This window comes from Protopterus annectens, chromosome 7.part1 (assembly GCF_019279795.1).
Source record: "Protopterus annectens isolate FY-2018-M chromosome 7.part1, PAN1.0, whole genome shotgun sequence".
Taxonomy (NCBI): Eukaryota; Metazoa; Chordata; order Ceratodontiformes; family Protopteridae; genus Protopterus; species Protopterus annectens.
In genome coordinates, this window is record NC_056740.1 from 354,870,516 (window position 1) to 354,897,090 (window position 26,575).

A 26,575-nucleotide genomic window follows, 5' to 3' on the forward strand; every position below is an offset into this window, starting at 1 on the left:
CTGATATGTCCTTTCCTGGTTCCATCGGGTACAAAATAATATTGCCTGCAAATAAAGCTGACTGCTTTTGATTACCTTACCAATTATATTCTTGAATTTCTGATACCCTTATTTTCTTTGCCAATAGTTCTAAATATAACATAAATAACAAAGGAGAAAGAGGTGACCCCTGTCTGATTCTTCTGGTCAGATACAACTTCTTATAGAGGAACCCTCCCACTTTGATTTTTGCCTTTGATCCCTTATGTGTCCTAAGAAATTGTATCATTGTATCAGAGAATGCAAAGGCTTCAACTGGCCTACTCATAAAGTCCCAGCTTACTCTATCAAATGCTTTCTCTGCATCAAGGCCTTCCAGCAACAGTGATATTTTCTTGCATTCTGATTCCCTCTGGGTCATCATTGCTCCATTAATATTGTCAGATATTTGCCTCCCTTCCACAAAAACACAATGATCCATATCTGTTAATTTTGTCAACACCTTTGCCATTCTTTTAACTCTTATAAATATAATCACCTCATAATCATGGTTTAAAATTGAAATGGGCCTATATGAAACTGGGTCTGATGGGTCTTTACCATCTTTAGGTATTACAGCCACCACAGTTTTTTCCAAATATGTTGCTTCCACTCTTTTTAAGATATGTTCTTCCAGACCTTTATCATTTTCTTCTTTCCTAGGTCTATTCTTGGAGCCTTTTCTGCAGATTGATGATGCATCACTGTTTTTATCCCATATCCTACTATCTTAAATGTTAATTGTTCAGGCGCACTTACTTCTAACTTTGGCATATTGAGGTCTTCCATAAATATTTTATTTGTGTTTTTTTCCTTGATTTCCACATTTCTCTGTTTCATGCAAATTTTCATAAAACTTCTGGAATATCTCTACAGGCTCTCTGGTTATGTTTCTTGTTATAGGCTCCCTAAGTTTGGCAACAGTACCTAAGTCATCACACTAAATGCTTTTGTGCTCTGGAGTTATTATAAAGCAGTTGCTTAACAGCAATCTTTCTAAATCAAGTATACTATCTACTTCCTTATTTTCTCTTTTGCACTCTACAGTTGCCCCTCTTCTTGTTCTGTTCTTAACCATAGCTCTTTTTCTTTTATTTCTACCCTATTTTTAAAGTCCACTTTCATTTTATCCTGCTAACTATAACTTAAGTACTTTCTGTCTTCCCTAATAACTCCCAAATAATTCCCACTACCCATTCCTTAAATTATGTTCTTTTTAACAGGTAGGTGAGGAAGCACCAGTGTTTCATTTTTTCTTCATTACCCCACAATTTTATTTGAGTTATTATTGGTGCATGATTTGAAATAATTGAATCTGTGTCAAAACTCTGAATTAAATTCAGATGTTGCTGTGAAATATAATGCCTAACCCAGTTATTACCCTGTTATTGTACCTTGGGGTATAATATATACATTCACTCTCAGTTCCTACTACTGAATTCACATCTTATATCCCAAATATTTTCATAAATATCTTTAGAAATCTTTCTCTCTTTTGCTATGTTTTCCTTGTAGGCCCACAAGATATATCTTGACTATTAAAAATCAAGTTCCTGACCTTTATCTTGCAGTGTTGTTTTTCACACTGGTAGAGCTGAATTTAAGCTGTTGATCAGTGTGCAGTGTGCAGCCATCTTGGAAAACCAAAACCTTCCAGGTCTTTTATCACTTTTTGTCTCCTTAACTTCCAAACTTCAACATGAATGCCATCTGTTCTTGCTGACTCCCTGTTGAATCACTATATATCACTTTTATCTCATACCCTCTCATCTTCCTCTCCACTTGGTATATTATGTCTTCCATAAATATTTCTATTTATGTCTTTTCTTGGTTCCCCCATTCCTCTGATCTATACAATTTTTATAGAATTTCTGAAATATCTCTAATACCTCAACAGGGTTTCTGGCTATTTTGTAGTCATAGGCCCCTTAAGTTTGGCAACACCATTTTTATTTTCTGTTGCCTAAGTCATTGTGGTAATAGTTTTTGCGCTCTTGGGGTTATCAGACAATACTTACTTAACAGTCACAGTTCTAAACTCATACATATTATCTAAATACTCCATTGTTTTCCTTTAGCACTCCACAATTGCACCCTTTTTTATTCTGTAAGATCCCCCTTCATCTGCAGTACTCTAACCTTTGATAATCCCTCTAAATAATTTCTATTAATTTCCCATGTCACTTCATGTCTCATTTTGACCACACTTTTAAATTCCCTTTTTGTTTCATCCCACTTCTCTGATATCACAATCTGAAGAAATGTGTAAATTCTCTAGCAACTGTTGAATTGCTTCCATTACTTATTCCTCAAAATCCTCTCTTTTTAATAGTTAAGTAGGAAGGCACAGGTGTCTCCTTTTACTTGCTTACCCTGTATCTTTATTTTAGTGTTTAGTGGTACATGGTCTGAAAAAATTTTTGGATGCATTTCAAAACATTAAAATAAATACCCATGCCTTTGAGAAATATAGTTTCTGTCTAGTCTAGCCCAGCTATTATACCTTAGGGAATAATATATGTATTTTGCCTGGGTTCCTGCTAGTAATGTCACATCTTCCATTCCAAATATTCTGGTATGTTTCTTCAGAAATCTGCCCTCCTTTGATATATTTCCCTACTAGGTCCCTCTGATGCATCTTCACTATTATATATGAGGTTTCAGTCCTCACCCATGAATAATATTCTTATGCTCCTTGATAAAAGTTTTAAGTAGAATGCAAATACATGCCAATGTAATCCTCATTCCCTGCCAGTTACATCTTATCACCACAAATCTACTCTTGCTTGCCTTTCTTCTCTTCTATCACTATTGTAACCCATTTTACAATCAGTATTATTACCCCTCCTGTTTTCCTTTGTCCCTAATACTCTGCTGAATAACCATTCTGAAATCCTTTCTTTGCCAAATTCACATGTTTATTTCTATCTAAATGTGTCTGCAGTAACATAGCTCTTTGCAACCCTGACTTCTTAATATAGTTCAGTACTATTTGCTTTTTTTCTGTACCTTCAATGTGGTTCACATTCCATTATATCCCTCATTAGGCAGTTATCCTGATAAGAAGTTTTACTTTCACATATTTTACTGACAGATTTTTTTTTTTTAATTCTTTCCAACTTGCGACTTACATGTGCACATTAATGTTTGGCAGGCTGATCCTCTATGCAATGGTAGCTTCTCATTTCTGTTTTGACTCATGTCACATTTTCCCAAACTTTCTGTTTCAATAAAAACATTAAAAAACAAACAAAAAAATTGTACATTTTCATTTTTAACTGCCTCCTCAATAGCTTTTAAGTCACACCAAACACACTCAACTATATACATTTTCCAAAAATTAAGTTACCCCTCCATATATGGGCAGATGTCCTAGACATACACCTATACCCATGGGCTTCATCCATTGTAAAGTTAGGTTTAATCATGATGAAAACACATGTTAGAGCCTGTGTTCCATCCTGTCTTATACCACCTCAAGTTCCTTTCCATATGTGAAAATCAAATTACATACTCTCAAATAACTGATGTTTTAGCTTTAAGGAAAAAGGGTCCTAGCTACCATTAAATGAATAGATTTTATATTATTATGATTTATATTGAAGTGGTTGTTATTACTAGGAATGCATCTGCTTCAGTATAACAGACTTAATTTGTTTTCACTGAGCTACTTGCTGTTTAAGTACTAATTTTAGTGTTTACCCATACAGATGCCTCAGAGGTCAATGTTTATTCATTTCCTTATCAATATCCTTTGCCTGCAGACACTACAGACTGCCATTGCAGAGCTCTGCTGCTATATCTAAAAAGGACAGCTAATATTTTCTAAATTACATAACACAGATCATTTCAAATACAGTGGAAGTATAATCTTGCATTATTTTAGTGTATGTTTCCATGGATCTAGGATTATTGAATGAAAGTTCAATAGGCCGAATCCACAATCACTGAACACACTTTACTTTCACTTTCACCGAAAAAGCACTTTCGTTAAAGCATGTTAAAAAAACAAACAAAAAAACAAAACAAAACAATAAATCTACTTTTATGCAAGGGGGCAACCCCCCCTACACCCCCATGTCCCCTACTTTAATATTCTCACTCCGAGATCGCACTACAGTGAGGAAAAGGGAATATTCCTTTATCTGCACCATAGTATGATCTCCGCAAAAGGCATACTTACGCAAAAGTGCTTCTTCGGTGAAAAGCATTTTCACGTAAGTATGCCTGGCCGATAGTGATTCGGTGATGTTGTCGTTCGGGGATCAGTACAGATCCCGTTTCCATATGTGTGCATAACACCAAGGGAAGAAATTATAATTTAATACACTCATACGATCAGTTCACTTCAATCTCTTCCCATCATCTTTATTAGACATAATGTATACAGTCATACTGTATTAGGTGATGAAAGTATCATCCTCGGTTGGTCAAGAATGTACTGTTGCTGCTTTCCTTATGGGTGGGTGACCTCTACAGACAAAGTTTGACTTTTGCTGTTCTATGTAACTCATGTGAGTATACAGTAGTATATTGCCTTTTGGCAATAGGGGTGGTTGTGATGCAAACTGGTGGACACAGGGGACGAGCATGCTAATGTAATGGTCACATAACATCATGATTTGTGTCATCATATGATCATCCCTGAATAGCAAATCTGCTGTAAAGATTCAAAATTCTGATCAGTGGAAAGGATAAACACAGCCATGGGACCCATCAAAGTGTGTCCTCTTGTAGATCAACTGACATTGTAAGAAAGTACCTGTTATATCTAATATTCTAACATTGATTAGGCACTACTCTAAGCTGTAAAGCCACCCAGAAATGAGTATATACTTTGACAGGGCTCAGGCTTCCTGTCAAACGCCCAAGTGATAAGAGACCTTGGGACACAGGTGGACAGTAGTCTCTCCTTTGATAATCAAATCACCACAGTAGTCAGGAAATCCTTCTATGTGGCACACCTCATCGGAAAAGGTTTCTCATTCAGGAAAAAAGAGGTCATTGTTCCCCTCTACTCGTCACTCATTAGACCCATTATAGAGTACAACATTGTTTTTAGTATGTACCTCACAAGACATCTACAACAACTAGAAAGGCCACAGAAATACCTTACAAAGAGGATTACCAGCCTCAAACAGATGCCCTACGCAGACCGGCTCCAAATACACCAGCTTTACTCCATCGCATATCGCCTACTCAGAGGCGATCTTTGCGTAACATACAAAGCTATGTCAAACCCAGAGCTTTTGGACATGCTTCACGTAAAGAAATCCCAATCACTCCGAGTTACACGCTCTAGAGACCTAAACCTTGTCACCACAATAAACAGAACATGCTGGAGGGATAGATTCTTGTCACAGAGACTTCCCATACTCTGGAACAAACTACCTATCTATATCAAACAAAGCTCCTCATTAGCAGAAAAATCTTGATGATTGGATGGAGATAGGAAGTTCACCCTGGGGATCACTTCTGTGGCTCTGCTCAACAGGGGCACAGGAAAATAATTTTCTTGGTTAGGCTTATATAGGCCCTAGGGCCAATAGCCTAGTACCTACCTATGAACCTAAATATCAAATAATTTTCAAAAAAGAGTTATATTGCTGTTTGGGTTATGTACACTGGTAAATTATTATAGAATGGTTTTGAGTACATATCTGTCCCCTTTTCTTGGTGGTGGTAATAGTGGTTTGAAACTATAGTGAGTAATTATGTCTACTAGTGCTTGATAGTGACTGTGAATTAGGGTTGAACTGTGAGCTGATTGTCATCATGCAGTGCTTTATATCCTATGCAGTCCCACCAAACCTGTAACACACAATGTCTAGTTTAATCTTGTGTAACACTGAGGTGTAGTCTGTGTACCTGAGAACAGGAATATGTTTTCATGTGGTGCTTAGACTGATTCAGATGCATTTTAGGGACAAAAGACAAATCCAGAAGTAAACGGGTGATAAAAATGTATAATTCAATAACTATTTTACTTTCTGAGAATTAAAACTTTGAAATACAAGATAAATATTCCTTAATGCCAACATTCTAATTTTTGTTACATTATTTTTTAAGGTAAGGTATTGGGGTGTGCATCCAAGACTGTCATTACATTTACGGCTGTCAGATTTAAGTCTTTTAGTCTGAAACAATTTGAATGATTATGCTCACTAATGGGCATTTTCAGTAATTCAGCATTTCCTATTTTCAGAAGTCCACAATATCAAGTTTACGGTGATCTGCAAAACTCCCAGTCCAGGCTGTTTCAGACATTGGAAGTGCAGAAGAGAAGGAATGCGATCCAGTATAGATCATTTTGATAATCTGCTGGTGACTTCTACCAGGTCTGACAGAAGGCATTTTTTTCTGTGTCATTTTTGCCTCCCCATGCCTGCCAATCATCGAGTTTACCTTCAAATGTACAAGGTACATTTATTCCCTGTACACTGAGATTTCTCTCTCTTGTGCCGGAGCAAGAGCTCTCAAGAGGTGGTCATCATTCAGGCAGCAATGTGGACATTTTGCACCTTCACTGGCATCTCAGCAATTGAGGGTGCTTCTAATGGTATAACCCCAGTCCTAGGTAGAGGGATGTGTGCTTTGCCTCACTGCAGAGGCCCTCAATGACTTCACTACATAACTGTATGCTTCTGCACACCCAGCTTGAAGGTTAGCACCCCTTGGTGCCTTGATGAGTATAACATTCAACACCAGGCTATGCATTCACATCCTAGTCCCTTCTCTAAAGGACTTACACAGTACAGAGCCAAATCTGCCCTCCCCCCACATGGATGGTCAATCTGGCATGCCTATCTGACATCCTCACTCCCAGATCTATGAGTTGCCTGAGCCACTAATAAATACCAGGTTACCTGAGTTATATCCCTCTGTGACACTGGAGTTGGCAGTCCTACAGATTACATCTTCATCATCAACCCCCCTTTTCCCCATTTTCTACATGCGGTTGGGATGTCATGCCAACTGTTGTCATCTCTCACTCTATTCAGTGCCACTCTCCTACCATCTTAGACACTCATGCCTGACTGTTGCAGGTCTTCTCTCACACAATCTGTTCACCTCTTTGCTGGAAGCCCTTGTTACCTCATGGCTTCTTCCTGTCTGTGCCAAATTTTTTTCATCAGATTGTCTTCTGCTTTTCTGTATATGGGCCTGAACCACTGTAATTTGTTCTATTTACCTTTTCTGCAATTGGAGCTACTTTGGTTTCTGCTCTTATGTCCTCATTTCTTCATCTGTCCCACAGTGTGCATCCTGCCACCCATCTCAGACACATCATCTCCATCGGGTTCACTTCTTAACCTATGAATGCTTTAACCAACAGCTCTACTAGATAGGGCCAAGGGTACTAGCTGCTAGATCTAGGGCCTAGGGAACTAACCAAAGGGGCAGTGAATACCGCACAACGTGGCTGGGCTAATATATGCCTTCAGGCAGATAGCCCAGTACCTACCTATGAACCTATGTCAAAGACAGAATCAGAGGGGCTGCAGCCAACTGGCACATAGTGTCAGGAGTAGTGTATGACAGAAGAATGCCAAACAAGCTGAAATGCAAGGTGTACAAAAAAGGAATACAGAAACATGTGCAGTAAAGGCAGAGTAGCTGAGGAAGCTAGAGGTGATGGAGATGGGTCCACTTCTTAATTTCGAAAGATCACAATCTCGAGATTCATAATATTGAACCCAGAATCTCAAGGTTTTGAAATCTCGAAATTAAGAAATAAAAAAAAAAACAAAAAACATGACAACTGCTAAAACCCCTGCACCCCACGTACCCCCTGCAACTTAAATAAACTAACTCTGAGATCGCACCATAGTGAAGAGAATGCTAATGTTCCCACATAGAGGTACATTACTGTTCTCTTCACTGTACTGCGATCTTGGAGTTAGTATATTTAGGTTGCAGGGGGTGTGGTAGGTGCAAGGGGGCTTGCCCTCCTGCAAAAAGTTTTAGCAGTTGTCATTTTTTTTTTTTTTTTATTTCTCAATTTCGAGATTTCACAACCTCGAGATTCTGGGTTTAATATTATGAGTCTCGAGATTGTGATCTTTTAAAATTAAGAAGTGGACCCATCTCCATCACCTCTAGCTTCCTCAGGTACTCTGTCTTTACTGCACATGTTTCTGTATTCCTTTTTTGTACACCTTGCATTTCAGCTTGTTTGGCATTCTTCTGTCATACACTACTCCTGACACTATGTGCCAGTTGGCTGCAGCCCCTCTGATTCTGTCTTTGATATAGGTTCATAGGTAGGTACTGGGCTATCTGCCCGAAGGCATATATTAGCCCAGCCACGTTGTGCAGTATTCACTGCCCCTTTGGTTAGTTCCCTAGGCCCTAGATCTAGCAGCTAGTACCCTTATTCCCTATCTAGTAGAGCTGTTGGTTAAAGCATTCATAGGTTCATAGATTAGTACTAGGTTAACTGCCCTTGTGAGCCATTTTAAGCCTAGCCAATTATCCCTTGTGAGACTTAAACCTTGTACCTTGTGTTTCTAAGGCAAACACCTTAACCATCAGGCCACCCTCCCAAACATCCTCATTCAAACTTCCCTTCTCCTCAACCAACCCACCTAGATACATGAAGCTATTAACCTGTTCCTCTAGTTTCCCTTCTGTATCAATTCTCAGCTTCTTCTGAACTCCACCATTTGCTGCCATCACAACTGTCTTATCCATACTCAATTTCATCCGATGTACCTTCAGTTTTGTTTTCCCTTCTCCTATCCTTTGCTGAAGTTCTTGCTCAGAGTCTCCCTGTAATGCTATATCATCTGCATACAGCAACTTTATTGATGTCACCTCTGACCTGTTTGCTAAACAACTCGTACTGAGAACTTCCTCTGTGAGACCAAACACTGTTCATACTTGACTCACTGGGTCCTGCACTAGTTATACCAGTGCTTCTGTGACTTCAAATCACAGCAAGACTTTATCATATATTTCCTTTAAGTCTAGAAATGCCAATTTGGATTCTTTCTTCATGTCTAGCTTCTTCTCAAGTGTCTGTCACACTGCAAATGTCAGGTCACTTATGCTGCATCCTGATCTGAATATGAACTGATCATCTTCTGTCTTACTTTCTACTACTGTGTGTACTCATTGCCCTCTCAAGAACTTTTAGCAGTTGCCAGGCATTTGATACCTTTGTACTGCCAGCAGTTACAAATGTTCCCTTTGTTTTTGAACACTGGCATTAGTATTCTAATTCTCCAGGGATCTGGAAAACTCCTTTCTCTCCATACTGCTATGTGTACCCTCAGAAGCCATTTCTGCCCTGTCTCATTCAACATCATTATCACATCTGCTGTGACTTCATATGAGCCTGTTTCCCTGACTTCATTTTTGTTATAGTTGTGCTTACTTCTTCTATGGTGGGCTCCTCCTCTTCTCTCATCATAGGCTGTGTCTGGGACAGTGCAACTTCTGTGGGGTTTTCTTCATTTAGAAGCTGCTGTAAGTACTTATTCAACATGCTTTGATGTCCTGTGGACTGGTGAGCAGGTTGTTGCTGGCATCCCTTATGAAGGGTGTCTGACTGTCTTCTTTATCTTTCTGTCTTTGCCTTGCAACCTGATATAGTTTCTTTGTACCATCAACTGAGTCAGTTTCCAGAGGTTAGTAGAGTGCCTCTGATGCTTTGTACTTGGGTCTATGCTAAATGTTTGAACATCCAAAAAGTCGAACATTACATGGTCGACAACAAATGTTCGACATTTGGATGTTCGAACATAAAAAAAAAAACACAGAAAAAAAGTTTAACAGTGTAGGCAGGGGGCAAGTCCCCCTGCACCCCCACACCCCCCTACTTAAATATGCCAACTCCGAGACTACACTTCAGTGCAGAAAAGGGAAATTCTCCCTATCTGCACCATACGTTGCCATTGAAAGTCTATCTTCGAGCACCCAAAATTTCGAACATTTGGTCTTGGCCATGTAACGTTTGAAATTTTGAGCGTTCGAAGATTTGACAGGTACCCTTTGTACTTTGCTTTTGCAATACCTCCCTTAACCTCTTTGTTAGTCTACCAGTATTCTTTCCTAGCCTGGACCATCCTTTCTGTCTCTCATTTTTTCTGCTCTCCTTTCTGTCGATGACTTCCTGGGCTTCTGCATTCCACTATCAGCTTTCCTTATGCATCTTATTTCCATACCTGGCTCAACTGCATATCTGTTCTATAGTCCACACACATGCTGTTTTGACATGCTGCCATTCTTCTTCAACTCCATCTATTTCCTCCTCTTCTTGAAGTGCTAGAGTACCTTGAGTAATACTGTGAACTATTGTACTTTCTCTTCAGTCATCTTCCTGGCCTCTATGATTGGTTGTCACTATGGTAAACGAATGGCCCAATCGATTGGGGAAGGCTGATGGTCAGCATACAGATGGATGAAAAACAGTATATAAGTACATATAAAATAAATGTAAGTATTTCATATTCCAGTAAATGTAATATACTGCTTTTAAAGTGTTTCTCTACTTTAGACATTTGATTTACAGCTCTGTACTTTACTTATTCCATTTTTTAGGTTGACAGCAGATATTTGAAATACATTTGTCTTCACATTAACACCCCACCTTCTGTCCCACTTTTGTCAGAATTTTATTTCTTTATAGAACATTTTTTTTTGCAGTTCTCTTTCTTTCTTTATTGAGCTATAAGATTTGATGATTATTGACGCTGTCTTATTAAACCTGTAATTTGGCATGAGAACAATATACTGGATTAGTCCTTCACCAGGAACAAGTGCTAATGGGCACACTAACAAATAAAGCAGTTAAACTGTATGACTGAGGAATTCTTCCTTACATCCTTTTCTCATCTGTTGTCCTCCACCAAGATTATTAGCCTTTTGCCTAGGAATGATCCTAACTGAGAGAGAAAATGTGATAGCTGCCATTTGGTACTTCCTATGTTGACACTGTCACAGGTTTGTATTTTACTGGGAATGTGGTACTGCTTTGTTGTGCACTATAACATTATTTTGTAAGTTACACAACTGTCAGATCAACTTATATGTATCAATTTCAAGACTGCTATACCTTAGAGAAAAGGAAGTCTTCTGGGAAATGGAAATCTCAGACATTGTATTTGTAACTTTGCATTTTCAGTCATTCAGTCCCGCACTAACAAGTCTTGGAATATCAAATGGTTACCACTCTGAACACTACAAAAAACTGGGGATCTGTGCTGTACACTAGAGCATGTGACAATCTTTACAGCCCGGAAATAGGAAGTCATATAAGCATAAAAACAGCTGCACTGGGGTGCACATTAGTCATCAAAAGATGTTTTGGTCAAATCCAGACCAATTAATCAATCCTCAACCCTGGCAAAACCTCTACCCTTGCACCATCTACAACAAATAGCACTGAATGTATAGCATCCCAATTTAACTCTCATTTCATCACAACTATCACCTCACTTTTAAACAACAAATCTAACCATCCCCTTACAGTGCCTACCTCTACTAACTCTAAACCCAGCTACTTCTCTTTTAAACCCATACAAACCGCTTATATCAAAAAACTCCTATCAAAACTAAAACCTACCTGTCTAGCAGCTGACCAACTCCCTAATGACTTCTTAAAAACTGCTGCAAGCTCCATCGCCTATCTCGTATCTGTCCTAATCATTCATCCTGTTTGCACTTAATTTTAAATCGTTTTTTTCTTAAAACTTGCATATTTTCTGTCCTTGACCTAGCACTCTTGTGTGGGGTCATTTACTGCACTGTTATAACTTGATATTACTTGTGAACCTCTGCTATCTCTGTAAAAAACAAAAACAAAAAAAATCTTGCTTTTTTCCCACTTTTCTGAGAGTTAAAAAGTTCAGTTACAGGCTTGCTGTTCCTGAACTGTTTGAAAGTTTCTGTGAGGCCATTTTTGCTTGGGCTGAAGGAGGGTCTCTGTGTTCATCAGTGGCAGTGACTAACATTGAGCAGCTTCCCTGCCCCGCGTAGAGGTGGTTACTGACTTGAAACTGTAGTTTTATTGGCCACTAGGGGTCATTTCCATAACTCCTTCATCTTCCTCTCTTAAAACCTAGTTGCCTCGTGGTTTGAGCGTCTTTTCAGGCTTGTTGGCTGTTGGTGAAGCACCCTCCAAGAGGAAAAACAGAGAGAAGAAGGAGCCACTTTTGAGATTTTAAGTATTTTTCTCTGTTTATTTGCTACGTTTTCTGCATAGCTGCCTAGCTTGAGCATTTTCTGGCTTGTTAAACTTGATTTCTGTATTAGTAGCTGTATTTAGAGCACAACCAAAAGCTGTTTGCTGAATTTCCTGTTTGCACTTAATTTTAAATCGTTTTTATTAAAACTTGCATATTTTCTGTCCTTGACCTAGCACTCTTGTGTGGGGTCATTTACTGCACTGTTATAACTTGATATTACTTGTGAACCTCTGCTATCTCTGTAAAAAACAAAAAAAAAAAAATTCTTGCTTTTTTCCCACTTTTCTGAGAGTTAAAAAAGTTCAGTTACAGGCTTGCTGTTCCTGAACTGTTTGAAAGTTTCTGTGAGGCCATTTTTGCTTGGGCTGAGGGAGGGTCTCTGTGTTCGTCGGTGGCAGTGACTAACATTGAGCAGCTTCCCTGCCCCCATAGAGGTGGTTACTGACTTGAAACTGTAGTTTTATTGGCCACTAGGGGTCATTTCCATAACTCCTTCATCTTCCTCTCTTAAAACCTAGTTGCCTCGTGGTTTGAGCGTCTTTTCAGGCTTGTTGGCTGTTGGTGAAGCACCCTCCAAGAGGAAAAAACGCTGAGAGAAGAAGGGAGCCACTTTTGAGATTTTAAGTATTTTTTCTCTGTTTATTTGCTAAGTTTTTCTGCATAGCTGCCTAGCTTGAGCATTTTCTGGCTTGTTAAACTTGATTTCTGTATTAGTAGCTGTATTTAGGACACAACCAAAAGCTGTTTGCTGAATTTCCTGTTTGCACTTAATTTTAAATCGTTTTTCTTAAAACTTACATATTTTCTGTCCTTGACCTAGCACTCTTGTGTGGGGTCATTTACTGCTCTGTTATAACTTGATATTACTTGTGAACCCCTGCTATCTCTGTCAAAAACAAACACAACAATAAAGATCTTGCTTTTTCCCACTTTTCTGAGAGTTAAAAAAGTTCAGTTACAGGCTTGCTGTTCCTGAACTGTTTGAAAGTTTCTGTGAGGCCATTTTTGCTTGGGCTGGAGGAGGGTCTCTGTGTTCATCAGTGGCAGTGACTAACATTGAGCAGCTTCCCTGCACCCCGGAGAGGTGGTTACTGACTTGAAACTGTAGTTTTATTGGCCACTAGGGGTCATTTCCATAACTCCTTCATCTTCCTCTCTTAAAACCTAGTTGCCTCGTGGTTTGAGCATCTTTTCAGGCTTGTTGGCTGTTGGTGAAGCACCCTCCAAGAGGAAAAACTGCTGAGAGAAGAATGGAGCCACATTAGTGTTTTTAAGTATTTTTCTCTGTTTATTTGCTAAGTTTTTCTGCATAGCTGCCTAGCTTGAGCATTTTCTGGCTTGTTAAACTTGATTTCTGTATTAGTAGCTGTATTTAGAGCACAACCAAAAGCTGTTTGCTGAATTTCCTGTTTGCACTTAATTTTAAATCGTTTTTTCTTAAAACTTGCATATTTTCTGTCCTTGACCTAGCACTCTTGTGTGGGGTCATTTACTGCACTGTTATAACTTGATATTACTTGTGAACCTCTGCTATCTCTGTAACAACCAACAACAAAACAAAAAAATCTTCCGTTTTTCGCACTTTTCTGAGTTACAAAAGTTCAGTTACAGGCTTGCTGTTCCTGAACTGTTTGAAAGTTTCTGTGAGGCCATTTTGCTTGGGCTGAGGGAGGGTCTCTGTGTTCATCAGTGGCAGTGACTAACATTGAGCAGCTTCCTGCCCGTGAGGTGGTTACTGACTTGAAACTGTAGTTTTATTGGCCACTAGGGGTCATTTCCATAACCCCTTCATCTTCCTCTCTTAAAACCTAGTTGCCTCGTGGTTTGAGCGTCTTTTCAGGCTTGTTGGCTGTTGGTGAAGCACCCTCCAAGAGGAAAAACGCTGAGAGAAGAAGGGAGCCACTTTTGAGATTTTAAGTATTTTTTCTCTGTTTATTTGCTAAGTTTTTCTGCATAGCTGCCTAGCTTGAGCATTTTCTGGCTTGTTAAACTTGATTTCTGTATTAGTAGCTGTATTTAGAGCACAACCAAAAGCTGTTTGCTGAATTTCCTGTTTGCACTTAATTTTAAATCGTTTTTATTAAAACTTGCATATTTTCTGTCCTTGACCTAGCACTCTTGTGTGGGGTCATTTACTGCACTGTTATAACTTGATATTACTTGTGAACCTCTGCTATCTCTGTAAAAAAACAAAAACAAAAAAAAATCTTGCTTTTTTCCCACTTTTCTGAGAGTTAAAGTTCAGTTACAGGCTTGCTGTTCCTGAACTGTTTGAAAGTTTCTGTGAGGCCATTTTTGCTTGGGCTGAGGGAGGGTCTCTGTGTTCATCAGTGGCAGTGACTAACATTGAGCAGCTTCCCTGCCCCCGTAGAGGTGGTTACTGACTTGAAACTGTAGTTTTATTGGCCACTAGGGGTCATTTCCATAACTCCTTCATTTGTCCTCAGAGGAGTGGTTTAAGGCAGTAACTTGTAGTTTATTGGCCATTTTGGGTCATTTCCTGTCTTTTCCAGCCCCCTGCTATAAAGCACGCTTTAGCGCGCATTAGCGCGATTTAGCCCAATTTAGCGCGGAGTTGCTACTGTTGCACACTAGGGCAGTGCCGGTTAAGCAGGTTTAAACTATTCAGGCTACCTAAAGTCCACTCTTCAAATTTTCCCTTAAAGCTACCTTCCTCGAACTATACTACTGATCTAATCAGCGTATCCTATAATTAAAATGATCATCTCTACTTGACTCCAAGTAGACTATTCTCTATCTGTTAAACGTAGCACTTGCTCCTACAGTACTTATTACCTTGATACGGCACTCTTGTCATAGATAGTACCCCAAAAAGGCAACCCCCCATTCCTCGGTCACCCACGTCCCCCGGAATCTTTTTTAAAGTTTTTTTTGTCTATTCCTTCTAGCATGTCGAGGGATCAGTTGCTAGTGTCCTCTCCTGCTCAGCTGGTGAACCTGGGAATATTGAGGCAATGTTACAATTGCCTCATGTACACAGACAACCCTCTCCTCCTCCCACAAAACACAAATACATGCGAGAGATGCAACTATACGGCCAAACTGGAGGCTGAGCTCTCTCAACATAGGACTGGCAAGACCAGTCAGGAGGAGAAGGTTACCACACACACTATAGACCCAGTCTCACATAGTACCATTAAAACCTCAAATCATACACATAAACACACAAAGACATACTGGAGGCTCTGATCAAAAATCTACCAAAACAGCAGAGGCCACCAAAGCAGACACCCAAACAACCACCACCTCAGAACACAACACCTGCAACACATAGACCTCACAGTCAGAGTGTCAAACAGTCACAGCCCTTAAGGCCAAACACAATGCCAGACACACTAGTCATTGGTGACTCCATAGTCAGACACACTGGCGTCCGCTCACCAGACTGAGTAAGGAGAAGGTCACAGTAAGCTGCCTGTCGGGCGCTAGAATCCGCCACATAACGCAAGCACTCAGGTCTCTCAACAGCAGGTACAAATATGACTCAGTCATTGTCCACACTGGTGTAAACGACCTGAGACGCACCTCCTTGGACTACATGAAAAGAGACATTGAGGAGCTCTCTGATTATGTAGCCCAGGCAGGTATGACCCTGACCTTGAGCAGTATCCTACCTTCACCAGGAATGATGCCACAATACAGAGATAAGATGATCAGCTTTAACAATTGGCTTAAACACTGGTGTCATTCAAAGAGGATCCAGTGTCTGTCTGCCTGGGATGACATGCTGGACAAGCCACGCTGCCGAAGGGACGGCTTGCACCTGTTACCCTGGGATTCCGGATATTGGCAAAGGCTCTTGCCACCCCATAGTGCCTTTTTAGGCAAGGCTCAAATTCTAAACCTACCACCCTAGAACACAAAAAGGAAAAAACTAAGGGTAATGCTGCTCAATGCCAGAAGTCTAAATCTTAAAATGCACGCACTCGAGGCCCTTCTCAGTATGGAGAACATCGATGTCTGTGCTGTGACAGAAACCTGGTTCAAGGCTCCTGAGAGCACCCCAGCTATCAGGTTTTACCTCATATCATGCGTTCTGGCCCCAAAATCCGGACAATACCAAGAAAGGAGGGGTATCCATATTCATCAAGGACACCCACACCTCAAGACTGGTGGCAACGCACGATGCATCGGAGACCATCCAGGTGCAATTAACCATAGGCAAGACTGCTCTGCAAATTGTAGCATGTTACAGGCCACCCTCACAAACTCAGGAACCTCACATGGCCTTCCTGAAAACACTAGAGGGGATAAATGTATCACCAAACACCATCATACTAGGTGACTTCAATTACCCTAATATAGACTGGGAACACTACTCAAGCCCAAACACCCTAGCCCAAAAGTTCCTGGAATTCATAAACTCAAATGCCATGGAACAACTAGTCACCATCCCCACAAGAGGAGATAACATACTTGATCTCAGCATCACGAACATGGGAGCACAATGTTCAACACCGGAGGTGTACCCCTCACTGGTGAGATCAGACCACAAACTAATCTCGCTGGAGGTCCTCATCCCACCTCCACCTGAAATAAAAAAGACCACAGTAAAGAACTTCCCAAAAGCCGACTTCACACTTCTAAAGACTAGTGTGGTCTCCTTTAAGGCCCCGAGCCATGGGAAAACAGTACTCAAGCTGCTGAATCACTTACAAATGCCTTCTACCAGCACCTGCAGGACTGCATGGATAAGGCAATCCCAAGCAAAACAAAGACTCTTTGTACCAAAGGCAAGCGTCCAGTCTGGTGGACCCCAGCCATAAACAAACTCTACCACAAAAGGAGGAAGCTACTACAAGATAGAGCAAAATCCTTAAAAGGTAAGACACCCTTGATCACTATAAGTAAAAACTAAGAGCTCTCATAAAATCATCCAAAGCAAATTTCGAGAGAAAAATAGCTAAAGACTCAAAAGACAATCATAAGGCCTTCTTTAGCTATGTTAGAAACCTGGGAGGAAACTCCCAGATATGCTCAGAGCTAGTTCAAAATGATGTGAAGATTACTGATCCTACAGACATTGCCAACATACTGGCTGACAGGTTCAGTGCAAACTTCTCCTCCCCCAAAAGGAGAGATATCTATACCAAACGATTGCAGCCCCCAAACATCTCCAGCGCCCAAGTGAGAACTGCTCTCTCCAAAGCAAAAAACACAGCATCCATGGGACCTGATGGTGTCCCCGGCTGTGTGCTCCATGAACTCAATGAGGAATTAAACCCACAGCTAGGACGTACCCAGGGAGTGGCGCACTGCAACTGTGGTACCACTTCACAAAGGCGGTGCCTCCACCGACCCTGGAAATTACCGGCCCATTAGCTTGACAAGCCTTATCTGCAAAGCCATGGAGAGGATCATAATGGACCTCATAAATAAAGACATAGGGAATTTGCAGACTTTGGATCCAACCCAGTTTGGCTTTGTCAAAGGCAGATCATGCCTTTTAAACTTGGTTGACTTTTTCGAAACAGTCACCAAAGCCATTGATGAGGGAAAGGCAGTCCATACAGCCTACCTCGATCTGGCTAAGGCCTTCAATACAATACCCCACTCGGGTATCATTGAAAAACTCATCAGCTTAAATGTCAACCCATACATCACAAGATGGGTTGCAAACTGGCTGAGTGACAGAACCCACAGGGTCAGAGTTGCTGGCGCCATGTCAGACTCAAAGCCTGTCACAAGTGGTATCCCACAGGGCTCAGTCCTGGGCCCACTCTTGTTTGGCATCTACTTTTCCAAGTACAAGCAAACACAGGAGGGTTATGGCTGACAAAGTTTGCAGATGACTGCAAACTGGGCCATAGTAGAAAACACATCTGACACAGATATCCTTCAGAAGGGTCTCACAGAAACGGATAACTGGTGCCAGAGCCACGACCTAAAGTTAAATGCCAAAAAATGCATAGTCATACCCTTGGGGAAAAACAAGGTTACCCCTAGCTACCAAATAGGTGGCAATCCACTGAGCACAGAAGAAGTTATCAGGGACCTGGGGACCCAGGTTGATAGTAGTCTGTCATTCGACACCCATGTAGCTAAAGTAGTTAGGAAGACCTTCTACATTGCCCACCTTATCATGAAGGGATTCTCATCTAGATCAAGGGAGGTCATAGTCTCCCTTTACTCATCACTCATCAGACCAATGATTGAGTACAATGCCCCATTCGAATGTATCTGACCCGACACTTGCAGCAGCTGGAGAGGCCACAAAAGTTCCTCACCAAAAGGATAAAGGGTCTCAAAAATCTGTCCTATGCTGCCCGACTGAAAGAACTCCAGCTCTATTCAGTCGCTTCCGCTTGCTCAGAGGTGACCTTTGCCTAACATACAAGGCCATGTCAAACCCAGATTTGATGAATATGCTTCACCTCAAAAAATCTAGATCCATCAGAGCCACAAGGGTGGGAGACTTAAACCTTGACACGGCTATTAATAGGACGTGCTGGAGGGATAGATTCATCATCCAAAGACTCCCTATGCTGTGGAACAAAATCCCGGTACATGTGAGGCAGAGCACCTCGCTGGCCTTGTTCAAGAGAAATCTTGACCAATGGATGGGAGATCGCAGATATACCCCAGGGATTACCTCAGTGTCACTGCTCAACAGAGGCACAGCAAAATAATGGGTATAGTTCCCCATACTAAAGGGGTGGCATAAGCCACAAAACGATGGGCTAGGCTTGTAAATGCCCTCGGGCAGATAGCCTAGTATGAACCTATGAACCTATGAACCTATTCCATCGCAGAACAATATGTCCCCATACTATGGAAAATATCCCATATCATCCCCCCACAAGGGAGGCCCATCTAAAGATCTCTCTAATTATCTGGCCAATTGCCACTCTCTCACCCCTAGCCAAAATCTTAGAGAAATGTATCCATAAGCTGCTCCTAGACCACCTCACTACAAATCACCTCTTATCTAGTTCACAGCGCAGCTTCCATCCGAAACACAGTAGCTCCACAGCCCTCATGACTTTCACTAACTACATCAACCTCTGCAAAAACAATGGACAACTAGTCTCTACTATATCCCTTGATATGTCCAAAGCTTTTGATACAGTATCCCACCAACTACTACTCAACACTCTAGCCTTCTTCACCGTCAACTCTACAGCTCTCAACTGGTTCTTTAGCTACCTTACTAATCGACAACAGGCAACTAAATGGGATAATAAACTCTCCACACTCCTCCCAGTCTCTTTTGTGGTTCCTCATGGTTTTATCCTTTGCCCTCTCCTTTTGTTATATTTACAAATAGTCTAAACACTGCCACTAAATCTGCTTCTATTATTCAATATGCTGGTGACGCTACTCTTATTTGCTCTGCTCCCACACCCCAAGAACTCCAAGATAAACTGCAAAAGTCATTTCTAGATATATTGAAAATTACCTAAATGAACTTCATCTAATCCTAAACCCAAACAAAACATAATTAATGATCTTCTCTAACAGGAAATCCAAGGCAAAACCACCTCCTCTCTCCATCTACTCCACTAATGGCACTATAATAGAACCAGTTAACCAAACAAAACTACTTGGTGTCATGATAGACAACAACCTAGCATTCAGTAAACACATATCACTCAGGATAAAGAAAGTTCACATCAAACTTGGTGCTCTATATAGGGCCAAACCTTATCTTACTCAAAATGCCAGACTAGCACCAGCCAGATCCCACCTCCTATCTACTCCTCTCTACTGTTCTCAACATTTCACTAACCTGCACAAGTCTGATTTACATCTACTTGATTTCTGCTATGACAAAATAGCAAAATTTGCTGCTAATATACCCAACAGCACCCATCATTGCCTTGCTCTTCAAAAATTACACTGGCTTGAATTTCCCAATCTGTTATTGGTCAATCAGTTCACCACTGCCCACTCCATTATCCACAAACCTGAAAACTGGCCTGCACTCTCCAACCTAGTGCAACTATATACCAACTCCAGGATCTTTAAATCATCTGATAAACTTATACTCAAGGTTACATAGTCCCATAATTACTTTGGTGATTCTCTCTTCTCCTTCAAAGTAGCCAAACAGTAGAACCTATTACCCCAGAATATCTTAAAAAACACAGATCATCACAGCTTCAAAAAACTCATAAAGGAATACCTTACTCAACAATGGCTATGTTCCTATAATACTCCTGGCTAGTTTCTCATGCCTTTGATCTAATGTTTTCTATTCTGCTATCTTCTTGTCTTACTTCTACCATATGAAAATACCACAATGGTTTTTAGTTATATATCTAATGAGTTTCATATTACTGTCTGTAATAAGACTTAAGAAATGTAATGTTTTCTGTTTTACATTCACTTTTTTGCAAATTGTGATTGTTGGCAACTGTCAAACATTTTTATATATTGTTTGTAAATCTTTTAAACATGTTTGTAATGTTTTTGTACTATTGTTATGGAGCTTATCTCCCTGGGTCTCCGCTGAAAATGGGCTACTTGCCCAGCTGGACTCTACCTGGTTAACAAATGTGAAATAAATAAAAATAAATAAACAAATAATAAATACATTATTAGACAACAACACTTCTGAATATTCATATAACAGCAACGACCACAAGAACACCAGTGAGTAGCAGCTCAACTTTCTAAAATTTAATAAACAGAAAAATCTCACTTCTCTAGCGCCTCGGCCAACAGCCTTTACAGAGTAGAAAATATGATGCACATTCAAAGTGATATATATAACAAAACTCATCAATTTATACATTTAAACAATTAATTAATTATTCAATTATAAAACTTGAACTTTTAAAGTTACAATAGTCATATAAAACTATGCCAGTTACATTCCTTATTTAGTCCATAAGGACTTAAAGTGTTATATTTCATAATTAAGAGCGATTCTTTTTGTCTTAACACATTTTTTTGAAGAGTAACATTATTAAAATATAGTGGTACATGTTCTAAAATAGAAACTTTCATACAATCTAAATTACCATCATGTTTATTATTAAAATGTTCTGAAATGGGACTATTTATCTTTCTGTTTCTCACATCTCTAACATGTTCCTTTATTCTATGAGACAAAGTCCGTTTAGTTTCACCAATATAATATTTTTTACAAGGGCAAAAAATAACATAAATAACTCCTGTATTAAGACAAGAGTATCTAGCTCTATTGGAAATTTTTTTTCCATTAATTTCTTTTATTTCCATATTTATGTATTTACAAATGGAACAATTGTTGCATGGAAAAGTACCTACTTCATTAATATCAGTTAACATAATGTTTTGCTTTTCCCTATATACACTATGTACCAGAAAATCTTGTATATTTCTGCCTCTCTTGTATGATGTCACTAATTGTACATTTCTCAATGAAATAATTTCCTTCTTAACAAAGTCCCAATATTCTCTTATTATACCATTAATCACAGGAGAAAAATTTGTGTATTTTGTTACAAAAAATAATTTATCTAGATTTTGTTCATTGTTATTATATTTTATAGATCTATATTTACTATTTGATTTTTTCTTATTAAATACTTCATTAAAGTTATTCATAACATTCAGTTCATTATAGCCTCTATCGATAAACATATTAGCAGCTTTCAAAGCTTCACTAGCAGCTAAAGAGACATCACTGCTTAGTCTTTTAATTCTAATAAATTCTCCATATGGAATGGCTGTTAATGTGCGAGTCGGATGAAGTGTTTCAGAAGTGTTGTTGTCTAATATGACCAGTGAGTCTCTGTGCTCCTTTCCAAGGATTTTCAGAGAATCGGGCATGGAAATGCCCAATCATAATGGGGAACCTAGTCAACGTACGAATACTACTACAATTAACAATGGAGATATTCACTTCCATGGAAATAAAAATACAGGTGTTGATATATCCAATAATGCTGGCGGTGGCATTATGAAGAAATGGGAAGATTCATGGAAAAGAAGCTCATTGAATCCATTTGCCATGGTGGGTAAGAAGTCTGAAATTTCAGATAACCCTGATGTACAGGAACTGTGTTCTAAACTAGAAAAATTGATATTTAAAGAGACTGCTATTTTCTATAACATCGGAAGTCTGCAGAGATATTGTGAACTGGAAATAACTCCACGTGGACTTAGGTCCATTAAAAAACCTTCTTCCCCTTTTGACTTAAATGATGAAACCGAAATAAAGTTCCATGAAAGATGGATTGCAGCAGCCCATCGCTGCAGTCTAGAATGGGTTTCTATTTTGATAGAACGGGACAATGTTAAAAGAGATAAATTGGTTATTGAAACAAAATCAACTTGTGAACAATTGGTTAACATGACTTCTAACTCTACATTGGAAAATCTTTTGATTAACATCAATAATAAATTAACCAATTATGAAAAAGAACTTATTGATAGAAAAAAATACAAGTTGAATAGAGATATTCATGATTATGACCACAAGAGGGCATTTGTGCTCTTTACTAATCCAAGACCTAGGAGAAAAAATGTTACCTTCCAAAAAGGAAATCCTGTTTCGGAACAACATAAAAACAAGAGCTTTTTTTCGGGTGAAAGCGGTGCTTCATCTTTTGATGAAGATGAAAGGGAGATAGAAGACTTTCCTGATTTACCCAGAGCAGCTAACTCAGAATCCTTTCGGAGGATTTATACAGAACAATGGGGACCTTACAACAATCCCAGGAAGAGAGAATGGCAGAACTCGGAACGCCAGAGAGACCCGGGCGATAGACACTTTAAAAAAGGTAGATGGACATAAATTATGTTCAGAGACGTTTTCTAATGAATATATAATTAATTTATCTAATTATCAGTTTGATGATATAGAGTTATCAGTCCTTATGAAGGGACTTAAATTTATACCTACCTGTATACCACGTAAACATGAGTTAAAAATATAATTATTTCATTTATATCGCAAAATGAATTTAAGGGACTTTTTCTTCTCTAAAAATGAAGGTATGAATTTAGAATGTGTTTTTAATAACTCTCAAATGTATAATAGTAGTGATAATGATAGTGAAGATTCCTTTTATTCTTGTACTTCAGATAGTGAAGGCAATAACAACGCATATAGTTTGTTTGACACTAGTAGTTTAAAAACTAATAATTTGTTTGTGCCTCCTTGTAAAAATGCGAACATTCAGAGATTTGATGTTTTTCTTAACACTTTATTAGAAAAAGAACTTGAAGATTTTTTATGTAAAAAACAATGTTTTAATTTAACTAAAGATCAGTGGTATAAATTACAGCAGTTAAGTAGAAATGATAATATTGTTTTTAAACCATCAGATAAAGGAGGGAAATTGGTGGTTCTTAATTCCTGTGATTACTATGACATGTGCATGAAACATTTGAATGACAAAGAAACTTATTTGGTAACTGACACTGCTTTTCTTTTAAAGGCGGAACAAGATTTTAAAGCTCTGCTTAATAAGGGTGTCAGGTTACATTATTTCACTAAAACAGATATAGACCGTAAAATTACAGTTAAAAGTAATAATGTGGCAAAATTTTTTTGCCTACCTAAGGTACATAAAAATCTGGAGCGACCTCCAGGTCGACCTATTGTGTCTGCTTTTGATTTTTTTACATATAATCTGTGTGGTTTACTACATGAACATTTGTTAAAAGAGGTTGTTAAATTGCCTTCGTATATCAAAGATTCTTTTGATTTTTTAAACAAAATTAAGAATATTTGTTGGTCAGAAGGTATGTATTTTATTACCACTGATGTAGTAAGTTTATATACAAATATAGTACACAGATTTGGTCTGGAAGCAATATTAGTTTTTATGGGTGACAACCCTAAAACACATTTTATGTTGGAACTTATAGAGTTCTGTTTGACCCATAACATTTTTGAGTTTAATGGCACCCTATATCAACAATTGAAGGGAACAGCGATGGGGGCTGCTTTTGCCCCAGCCTATGCCAATTTATTTATGGGCCTTTTTGAAAATAAATATATTTACAAACATTCTTTTTCTAAAAAACATGTCATTGGTTATTATAGATTTATAGATGATTTAATTTTCATATGTGATGGGGGATATAGTCTATCTACTACATTTATTAATGAATTGAATAATAATGAATTTGGTATTAAATTTGATGACACATGCATAGGAGATAAAATTAATTTTCTAGATATTACCCTTATTGGAACTGATGGCAAAAAAATAACTACAAGTATACATAGAAAATTTGATAAAATGAATTGGAAAATGTGTGGCACTAGTTGTCATCCGACTCACACATTAACAGCCATTCCATATGGAGAATTTATTAGAATTAAAAGACTAAGCAGTGATGTCTCTTTAGCTGCTAGTGAAGCTTTGAAAGCTGCTAATATGTTTATCGATAGAGGCTATAATGAACTGAATGTTATGAATATCTTTAATGAAGTATTTAATAAGAAAAAATCAAATAGTAAATATAGATCTATAAAATATAATAACAATGAACAAAATCTAGATAAATTATTTTTTGTAACAAAATACACAAATGTTTCTCATGTGATTAATGGTATAATAAGAGAATATTGGGACTTTGTTAAGAAGGAAATTATTTCATTGAGAAATGTACAATTAGTGACATCATACAAGAGAGGCAGAAATATACAAGATTTTCTGGTACATAGTGTATATAGGGAAAAGCAAAACATTATGTTAACTGATATTAATGAGGTAGGTACTTTTCCATGTAACAATTGTTCCATTTGTAAATACATAAATATGGAAATAAAAGAAATTAATGGAAAAAAAATTTCCAATAGAGCTAGATACTCTTGTCTTAATACAGGAGTTATTTATGTTATTTTTTGCCCTTGTAAAAAATATTATATTGGTGAAACTAAACGGACTTTGTCTCATAGAATAAAGGAACATGTTAGAGATGTGAGAAACAGAAAGATGAATAGTCCCATTTCAGAACATTTCAATAATAAACATGATGGTAATTTAGATTGTATGAAAGTTTCTATTTTAGAACATGTACCACTATATTTTAATAATGTTACTCTTCAAAAAAATGTGTTAAGACAAAAAGAATCGCTTTTAATTATGAAATATAACACTTTAAGTCCTTATGGACTAAATAAGGAATGTAACTGGCATAGTTTTATATGACTGTTGTAACTTTAAAAGTTCAAGTTTTATAATTGAATAATTAATTAATTGTTTAAATGTATAAATTGATGAGTCTTGTTATATATATCACTTTGAATGTGCATCATATTTTCTACTCTGTAAAGGCTGTTGGCCGAGGCGCTAGAGAAGTGAGATTTTTCTGTTTATTAAATATTAGAAAGTTGAGCTGTTACTCACTGGTGTTCTTTTGGTCGTTGCTGTTAAATAAATAAATTATGTTTTTGACAGTGAATTTTAGGATGGGTTAATAGTAGGGCTGGAACTGTGTGAGACTGCACAGTACTGGGTAGTAGGAAAGATCTCCTTTCCTCGCTATCCTGTGAGCTCAAGGTTAGAATATATATAGTAGTGGAGATGTTAGGAGTGCTAGGGAAGCTTGTCTTCCTGCAAAAAATACTTAAATAGCTGTGCTGTTTGATTGCCAAACATAACATCAAAATTGCTTCCTCTAACAACATAAAAATAAACATAGCAAGTCAAACTAAGCTTCTGAGATGCTGTTGATGGAAGCTTAAAATCGAATAATCACATAAAATAAGCAGTTAAAAAAAAAACGTCCACCAAAAGTTAGGAGCACTCTATAGAGTCAAACAATACCACACAGATAATGCCACAAAAAGTATTTCTCCATTCCTTCTCATCCCTACATTATTTCATGCTGTTCCTATCGTGATTAACTTACAATCCACTCACCTCTCATTCTTAGAAGAGTGCTATAATAATGTGGCAAAATCTGCCACCAGTCGTCATTATAGGACTCATCACTGTCCAGCCTTAAAAAACTTCAGTGGTTAGAGCTAAGGCACTACCTTACAATTTCCCAACTAGTCAATTCCCATCAACTCAGTTTTCCAGGAAAATACCCTAGTTTGAAAACGTTTTTTAACTTTATAACCCAAATAGACAGCTTAGATCTACTGACAAAATGTTAGTACCTGTTACAAAAACTAACAGCTCAGCTGGTAACTTTTTGTACGCCTCTTTCCTGGCGAAAATGTGGGACTCCCTTCCTCCTTCTCTCTCTCTCTGAGAAACACAGTAAGCACCAACTCTTTTAAGGCACAAACAAGAGAATATCTAAAAGATATCCCGCTCTGTACATGGAAATCTCCTCGATGATAAATGCCCTGCCCCTTTTATTTTCTATTCTTTCCACGCACTATACCCTTAGCCATTGGCATAAAATCTTCACCTTATGGTCTACCTTTCCCTCTTTTTCCTTCTACC